This window comes from Canis lupus, chromosome 32 (genome assembly GCF_003254725.2).
Source record: "Canis lupus dingo isolate Sandy chromosome 32, ASM325472v2, whole genome shotgun sequence".
Lineage (NCBI taxonomy): Eukaryota > Metazoa > Chordata > Mammalia > Carnivora > Canidae > Canis > Canis lupus.
The window spans coordinates 8,843,730-8,853,044 of record NC_064274.1 but is presented as its reverse complement, the minus strand read 5'-3'; positions in this window follow the sequence as shown (position 1 = coordinate 8,853,044).

The following is a 9,315-nucleotide window of genomic DNA, read 5'->3' as shown; positions in this document are numbered from 1 at the left end:
AGTAATTCAGATATCAGGAAATAAGATAATATGGCATGTCATACAATTAAAAAGGAAATCATAAGAAATTGGTGGTTTTGAATCAAGTATGTTGAAAATCTGGAGAACACCTGCCAAATTCAAGAATTCTTAAGTTGAAAAAAAAAAAGAATTCTTAAGTTGGCAGCCAAATAGAAGAGGAAAACGTCACAAAGAAAAAAAAGCTGAAATTTATTCCTCTGGTTATATGTTAAGTGGTGTTTTTTTCTGGTAGAAACACTTACAAAATAGTATTGATGAGTTTTTTGGGGGAAAATATTGTGTTACTTTCTAGTATATTATAATTCATCTTATATGTGATATTTGGATTTTTCAAAGACAAAGTCATACTAAGATGGAGCCAGACCACTACTAAATAATAAAAATACATTTAGAAATCTAAATATACGACTACTTTCTCTTAATATATACCTTTAAAATAGCATTAAGCCTCTATAAGGAACTGCCTTTAAAAATTAATTAATTCCACAGGAGGACTACAATGGCTGCTGGACTCCACCGGTCAAGGCACAGACCTCTAAAACTCCAGTCTTTGAGCTCCACTGGTTGTAAAAACTCACAATGATTAGCTCCTCTTGTCTTCCCAGGTGATGGTGTTGGGGAAGTGTTTTTCTTGTGTGCTTCCTTGTGTACTGCTTTCTCACTCACTCTATCTTCCTCTGCCTCCTTCTCTCCTCTCTCTGCCTCTCTCCTCTCTCTGGATCAGGTCCCCCTCCCCTCTGAAGCACCTATGATCTTTTTCTCCCCCAAATTACCCCCCACACCTCCTACCTTCCATGATGTGGCCTCTTCTCTCCCTCTAGTTGTGCAGTTTGTTCTCTCAGTTATCAGATCGATTTCTTGGGTGTTCAGCATAATTTGATTGTTATCCAGCTACATTCGAGGGATGAGGCAAGCATAAGATCCTCCTAATATGTTGCCATCTTAGCAAAGCAGGAAAAAGTATCCAGCAGGAAAAAAGCCTCCTCAACAAACAATGTTGGGAAAACTGAACAGCAATATGCAGAAAAATGAAACTGGACCACTTTCTTGCACCATACACAAAAATAAATTCAAAATGGATGAAAGACCTAAATGTGAGACAGGAATCCATCAAAATCCTAGATGAGAACACAAGCAACAACCTCTCTGATGTAGACTGGAGTAACTTCTTACTAGACTTGTCTCCTGAGGCAAGAGAAACAAAAGCAAAAATGAACTACTGGGACTTCATCAAGATAAAAAGCTTCTGCACAGCAAAAGAAACATCAATAAAACTAAAAGGCAACCTACAGAATGGAAGAAGATATTTGCAAGTGACATATCTGATAAAGGGTTAGTATCCAAGATCTATAAAGAACTTATCAAACTCAACACCCAAAAAACCAATAATCTAGTTAAGAAATGAGCAGAAGACATGAATAGACATTTCTCCAAAAAAGACATCCAGATAATTAACAGACACATGAAAAGATGCTCAACATCACTCATCATCAGGGAAAAACAAATCAAAACTACAATGAGATGCCACCTCACCTCTATCAGAATGGCTATAATTAACAACTAAGGAAATGAGAGACATTGTTTCTCATGCGTAGAAAGAGGAACCCTCTTACACCGTTGGTGGGAATGTAAACCGGTGTAGCCATTCTGGAGAATAGTATGGAGGTTCCTTAAAAAGGTTAAAAATAGAACTACTCCATCATCCAACAATTGTACTACTAGGTATTTACCCAAAGAATACAAAAATACTGATTTGGCGCATGCACCCCACTGTTTATAGCAGCAATGTCCACAATAGCCAAAATATGGAAAGAGCCCAGATATCCATTGATCGATGAATGGATAAAGAAGATGTGGTATCTATACATACAATGGAGTATTACCCAGCCATTGAAAAGAATGAAATCTTGCCATTTGCAATGATGTAGATGGAGCTAGAATGTATTATGCAAAGTGAAATAAGTCAGTCAGAGAAAGACAAATACAATATGATTTCACTCATATGTGGAATTTAAGAAATGAAACAGATGAACTCAGAGGTTAAAAAAAAGAGAGAAGCAAACCATAAAACAGAATCTTAAGTATAAAGAACAAACAATTGCTGGAGGGGAGATGAGCAGGGAGGAGGACAGGTTAAATGAGTGATGGGTATTAAGGAGGGCACTTGTGATCAGCACTGGGTGTTACATGTTAGTGATGAATCACAAAATTCTACTCCTGAAATCAGTACTACACTATATGTTAACTAACTAGAATTTAAATTAACAAAACAAGAGAATTCCTAAGACACAATTGGAAATTGAAATTTACTATCAAACCCTAGAAACTACAATTTACCTGATTCTGGAAGAATAGTATCTCAAATGGAAAATTTGGCCAGGAAGTTAGAAAGTAATGTAGAACAAGTTCTTTCTGTTTTTTTTTTTTTCTTATATAAGATTTATTTATTTATTTGAGAGAGAGCACATAAGCAAGCAAGGGGGAGAGAGAGAAGAAGAGGGAGAGAATCTCAAGCAAACTTCTTGCTGAGCTCAGAGTCCTTCCCCAGGGCTTCCCCATGACCCTGACCCTGAGATCATGACCTGAGCCAAAACCAAGGGTCAGACACTTAACAGACTGAGCCACACAGGTGTACCTGCGGAACAAGCTCTATACTGATAGTCAAGGGACTGGTCTCTAGCCCTGGTTCAGCTGCATATTGGCATGAGACTAGGCTAGCCAATTAGCATTTAGGACCCTCCATTCTGTTGCATTTAAGATCAGGGATTTGTACTTTCTGCTTCCAAATGTTGTATGATTTAATAAATCAAAAACATTGTAAAACTGGAGAATACCAGTTTAAAAAATTTCAGAGTAGAAAGATGACCATCTAAAAACATAAATGGATTATCCATTACAAGATTTTTGAAAGAAACTAATTGCTAGATTGGGACATTATATTTGATGTGAAGTTTCCCAGGGAGAATAATTTTTTGAGAAAGAACAAATTCATCAGCAAAAACAACCTTATTCCTGGAAATAAATTTAAATAGGAATTATTTCATCTCCTGCCTACAGTAGAGTGTCTGGCTAACATTGTAAAAATTTGTCATTTAATCAATTATGGCTTCATAAATGGCACAGAAATGTCACTCAAATGCAGGCTTCAGTTACAAACACTCTCCATAAAGATAGAGCAAAACATAAAGGGATACTAGGATGAGACACTATGGCTTAGAAATGCTGTTCCCTGATGACTTCACCAAAGAATAGAAAGAACTCCTTCTCAAATATCAGATGTCTTAAAAGAATTTTATGCAAAGCAGCTTTGTAGTCAGCATGAATTGTTTCCTCTAACTTCATTTGTATTGCTTCTAGGCTGTGATGTTAGCTGAGTTTCAAAACACATGCATGAGATATCAGAGAAATAGAGATAAAGTATTCATTTTGTTGTGGAAAATGGACTAGCCTGATTGGTATTTTGCCTACCTAAGACGCTAACCTGCTCTGTATGTACAGCCATAGACACCTTTCCAGTTGAGCTAATTAAACAAGGATTGGAAAACTTTCCAAACACCCACACATGTTAATTGCATAGTGCAGAGCGCCTACACATGTAAAAACGTATAGGGATCTTTTCATTTTAGGGATATAACCCTTGATCTATGAAATTTATTTTTGCCCTTTCCAACTATCATTTATATTTGGACTTTGTGTCTTTTGTCATATTGATTTATTTTTATCTTTTTTTTTTAAGATGTAGTTATTTATTTATGATAGACATAGAGAGAGAAAGAGAGGCGCAGAGACACAGGAGGAGGGAGAAGCAGGCTCCATGCAGGGAGCCCGACATGGGACTGATCCCGGGTCTCCAGGATCGCACCCTGGGCCAAAGGCAGGCGCCAAACAGCTGAGCCACCCAGGGGTCCCCTATTTTTATCTTTGTATGATGAAATAGATCATCCTTTTCCTTTATGCTCCTAGGTTTCTGTCTCATTTTCTGCCATATTTCCTATAATCTTTAATATTTTCTTTTTTTAAATTTTGATCTATTTGGAATTTATTTTAATGAATGATGTAAGGAAGGGATCTAATTTTGCTTTCTTCCAGACAGATTGCCAATAGGGACAGCATCTTGATTCCATAAACCTGGTTTGGGATTTTATTTTAATTTTTTTTTTTTTATGATAGTCGCACAGAGAGAGAGAGAGAGAAAGAGAGAGGCAGAGACACAGGCAGAGGGAGAAGCAGGCTCCATGCACCGGGAGCCCGACGTGGGATTCGATCCTGGGTCTCCAGGATCGCACCCTGGGCCAAAGGCAGGCGCTAAACCACTGCGCCACCCAGGGATCCCCATGGGATTTTATTTTACATATAAGTAAGGACATATGCAACTGAATGTTCTTTATTTTTTTTTTATTTGGTGTTAAGTTTTTCCCTAGGATAATTACTGGCCAAGACATCCAGGTGCTCCTTGAAACTTAGACAATAAAATTATGTCACAACCTTAAATAATGATAATTATCTTTGTGCTTATTATAATCTAAGATCCTTAAAGACAGAACCCATACCTTATCCATTCTATCTCACACCATGATTCATGGACAACTTTGCATATAATCAGGTATTCAATAATACTTATTTAAATCAACACTATGATAGTAGAACATGTATCAAATTCATCCAAGAGACTTGAGGATATTTTGTTTGGTTGGTTTGGGGTGGGTTGTTTTTTTTTTTTTTTTTTAAGATTGCATCTATTTACTTAACAGAGAGAGAGAGCACAAGCAGGGTGGGAGCAGCAGGCAGAGGAAGAGGGAAAAGCAGACTCCCTGCTGAGCCGGGAGCCCAAAGTGGGGCCAGGACCCTGAGATCATAACCTGAGCTGAAGGCAGATGCTTAACCTACTGAGCCATCCAGGCACCCCAAGACTCAAGGGTATTTTGAAAAGAGGCTCAAGCACAACTGTCACCATTGAAAACTCATTTTGAGGGATGTGATAACATGTCTGCCAACTGCAACTAACAAGAAAATTGCCATAGCTTTAGTATGATTACAGTATTTGAAGGAAGGAGGTGACGACATAATTGATCATGATAGCAAACTAGGAGATAGCTAATTGTTACAAATACTGTTGATTATATACAGGAAAGCCCCTTCTTCCTTGATAGCAAGTCAGACTTTTGTTTGGGGCTTTATTCTTATGCAAGAAAGTTAATTCTCCCAGGTGAATTATGACTGTTGTCATAAATTATGACATGTTGTTAGTGATTGGTCCAGGCATGGACATGGGACCCAATTCTGGTTGATGAGACCTACAGGCAAATCTACTGAAGGATTTCTCAGAAAGGTTTTTTTTTTTTTTTTTTTTTTTTAAGATTTAATTTATTTAGTCACGAAAGATACAGAGAGAGGCAGAGACATAGGTGGAGGGAGAAGTAGGCTCCCCACAGGGAGCCTGTTGTAGGACTCGATCCCAGGATCCAGGGATCATGCAGTGAGCCAAAGGCAGAGGCTCCACCACTGAGCCACCCAGGTGTCCTGAAAAGTTTTTCTCTGATAATAACATGGAATGCAAGAGATGAGACCCTCTTCTCTTTCGGTAGTTGTTTTTGATCTGTCTTGCAAAAGATCTGGGGTCCTTAAGGACATTATTGTACCACTAAATCAGCCAACCCAGGAACTCCCTCTAATTCCAGACTTACTAGTACATGGAGAATTATTTTTTTTAAGATTAATTTATTTATTCATGAGAGACACAGACTGAGAGAAAAGCAGAGACACAGGCAGAGGGAGAAGCAGGCTCCCTGGGGGGAGCCTGATGTGGGACTCGATCCCGGATTCTGGGATCACAACCTGAGCAGAAGGCAGGCGCCTAACGCTGAGCCACCCAGGCATCCCTACATGGGGAATTAAACGCCTTATGTTTAAGTAGGATACTTGTAGTTGGATTTTCTTTACTTACACTTGAAAACATCGTAACTGCTACACACCAAGCAGTGAATAAAAGCACAGATTTTAGATCAAAGCCCAGCTTCCTAACCACTACTTTTTATTTTGAAATGGAAATGAACTTTTACATAGTTTCTTCTATCTTGTTTTGTTCTATGCAACTGAAACTAATCTCAATTGCGTTTGTTAATCAATGAAATAGATAATTACTGGCAGGAAAAGGATAATATGAAACACGGTATTTTTATTTAGAAAGAGTTGAAGTTTTTCTCCAATCTGTAAAATAAGGGCCAAGAACCTTTCTTTGATTACAGAATCAATGACTGGAGTTCCACATCAATATTATGGGTGACCATATAATTTACCATCAAAGTAAGAGTTTTGAGAGTGACAGAGTTACTAAAGTAATTAAAATCTTATAATTTTTTGAAATGTTTACTTATGGACTGACAAATGGTTTGATTTAAAAGCTAATCTTGGGCACCTGGGTGGCTCAGTTGGTTAAGTGCCTGCCTTCAGCTCAGGTCATGATCTAAGGTTCCCAGGATCAAGCCCCACATGGGGCTTCCTGCTTAGCCGGGAGTCTGCTTCTCTCTCTCTCTCTCTCTCTCTCTTTCTCCTTCTGCCCTCATCGATCATTCTTTCTTTCCCTCTCTCTCAAATAAATCAATAAAATATTTTTTAAAAACTATTCCTAATTAAAATTCCTGCTAAAAGAAGTATGCACATATATATTAAAATGAATGCTTAAAAATCTTTATATTGATTACATGAACACTTTAAAATAAGCAGAATAATTAAATAGTCTCGATATGCATTCACATACTTTAATCATATCAGTCTAATCTTGGGTCACTAGACTTCTAACTGATGTAGTTTTTCTAATATGCTTTAACTGGTTTTTGGCTATTGTTCTTATTTTCCCCCCTACAAAATTGCCCACAATCATTTTGAAAGTAGCATTTTATAGTTGATAAATTTTAAAATGTTGACACCTTCAATGAACTTTTCTGGGTAGCATAACATTTTTTAAATAAGAAAATATTCTTGCTATAGACAGTAATTTTTTTACTTAGAAATCTATAAATATTTCAACCCAATATTTTCAGAGCATTGCCTTTTCACCTACTTCAGGACACCTTTCTTCATTAAATACTTTTTATAAGACATAGCTTGTCTAGTGAGCCATCTCTGCTTACTGCATATGCATCTCACACACCAGAGAAGGGGTCACAGCAGAAGCTCCCAGTATCAAATAGAAGTCTAACCCATTCAGACTTACTTTAACACAAGAATTAATGATGCCACTTGGTTTCAGAAAAAGGGACTAAATTGGGTGTGAGATGCTGGATCTCCACCCATAAAACAAGCAGTTCCAGATAAGCCTACCTATGATGCAATGTCTATGATTGCAGTTTGAGGTTTTCTAAGCAGAATAAAAAGTTAAATATTTTAAGTATCTGAATTTATGATTTTTTCACAATTCCCAAATTGTATCTTTTTTTTAGATTTTTATTAAATTCAGGGATCCCTGGGTGGCGCAGCAGTTTGGCGCCTGCCTTTGGCCCAGGGCGCGATCCTGGAGACCCGGGATCGAATCCCACGTCGGGCTCCCGGTGCATGGAGCCTGCTTCTCCCTCTGCCTGTGTCTCTGCCTCTCTCTCTCTCTCTGTGACTATCATGAATAAATAAATAAAATCTTTAAAAAAAAATAAATTAAATAAATTCAATTTAGTTTACATACAGTGTACTATTAGCTTCAGGGATAACATTTAGTGATTCATCAGTTGCAAAGAATACCCAGTGCTCATCACATCATGTACCCTTCTTAATGCCCATCACCCAGTTACCCCAACCCTCCACACACCTCCCCTCCAGCAGCCCTCAGTTTGTTTCCTAGAGTTAAGAGTCTCTTATGGTTTGCTTCCCTCTTTGTTATTTTTATCAGCAGCTGAGCATCTACCTTGGACTGAGGACATGATCCCGGAGTCTGGGATCAAGTCCAGCATCAGGCTCCTCACAGGGAGCCTCTGCCTATGTCTCTGCCTCTCTCTCTCTCTGTGTCTCTCATGAATAAATGAATAAAATCTTCAAAAAAAAAAGTTCAGTTTTCATAGGAACAACCACTATCTTATTACACTCTTGTAGATTTTCCTAATTTTAAAGCATGGAATTTAAAAACATAAGTTTAACCAGCATAAGCATGTTTGAGACCAAATGCAATTACTCTTATTAGTCACCATTGTAGAATCAGAATAGCATAACCCCCCTGGGCCATGTGGGTGGCACTGTTGGTTAAGTGTCTGACTCCTGGTTTTGCCTGAGGTCCCAATCTCAGGGTTGTGGGATTGAGCCCTGCATTGGGCTCTGCACTCAGTGTGGAGTCTGCTTAACACTCCCTTGCCCTCACCCCTCACCCTCCATGTGAGCTCTCTCTCTATCTCTCTCTCAAATAAATAAATCTTTAAAGAGAGAGAGAGAGAATAGCATACATAACCCCTCTCCTTGCAATAGGAAATATCAAGTCAGAAATATAAATCTCTCCTTTAAGAAGAGAATTGGCTTTGAGGAAAATTATAAAGCAATTACTGGATTGCTTTTGAGGAGTAGTGAAACAAATTGCCCCGGAATATCCACTGTACCTTGTGATGTATAAAACTTCATACGTGTTAGGCTAAGACCAAAGGTTCTGATAGAGATTATGCTTTGCTATATGTTGCTGAGTCTCATACTCCTAATATTTCCTGACACTGAATACCTAAGAAGACAAAAGTCTTCAAATATGTGTATTTTATTTTAAAATACAAATCTTAGACTGCCTGAGTGACATAGTCAGTTCTCAGACTCTTGGTTTCAGGTCAGGTCTGATCTTAGGATCATGAGATGGAGCCCTGCATTGGGCTCCATGCTCAGTATGGAGTCTGCTTATGTTTCTCTCTCCCTGTCCCTCTGCTCCTCCCCACTGCACGTTCTTTCTCTCTCTAAAATAAACAAAATAAATCTTTAAAAAAAAAAAAAAAAAAGAAAAAGTAGAGGCACCTGGGTGGCTCAGTCAGTTAAGCATCTGCCTTTAGCTCAAGTCATGATCCCAAACTCTGGGATGGAGTCCTGCATTGGGCTCCCTCTCAGTGGGGAGTCTGCTTCTCCCTCTTGTGCTCTCCTTCTCTCACTCACTCTCAAATTAAGTAAATAAAATCTTTTTTTAAAAAAAAAGAAAGAAAAAATAAATAAAATAAAACAAATTCTAAGTTCTAGTCTTATATATATTTTAAGTTTTGAAAAATTATGGAAATTGTATGCACACAACAGCATGACCAGTAAGGAAAAAAGGGAACAGAACTTTTGCTCACAACTTAAAATGAG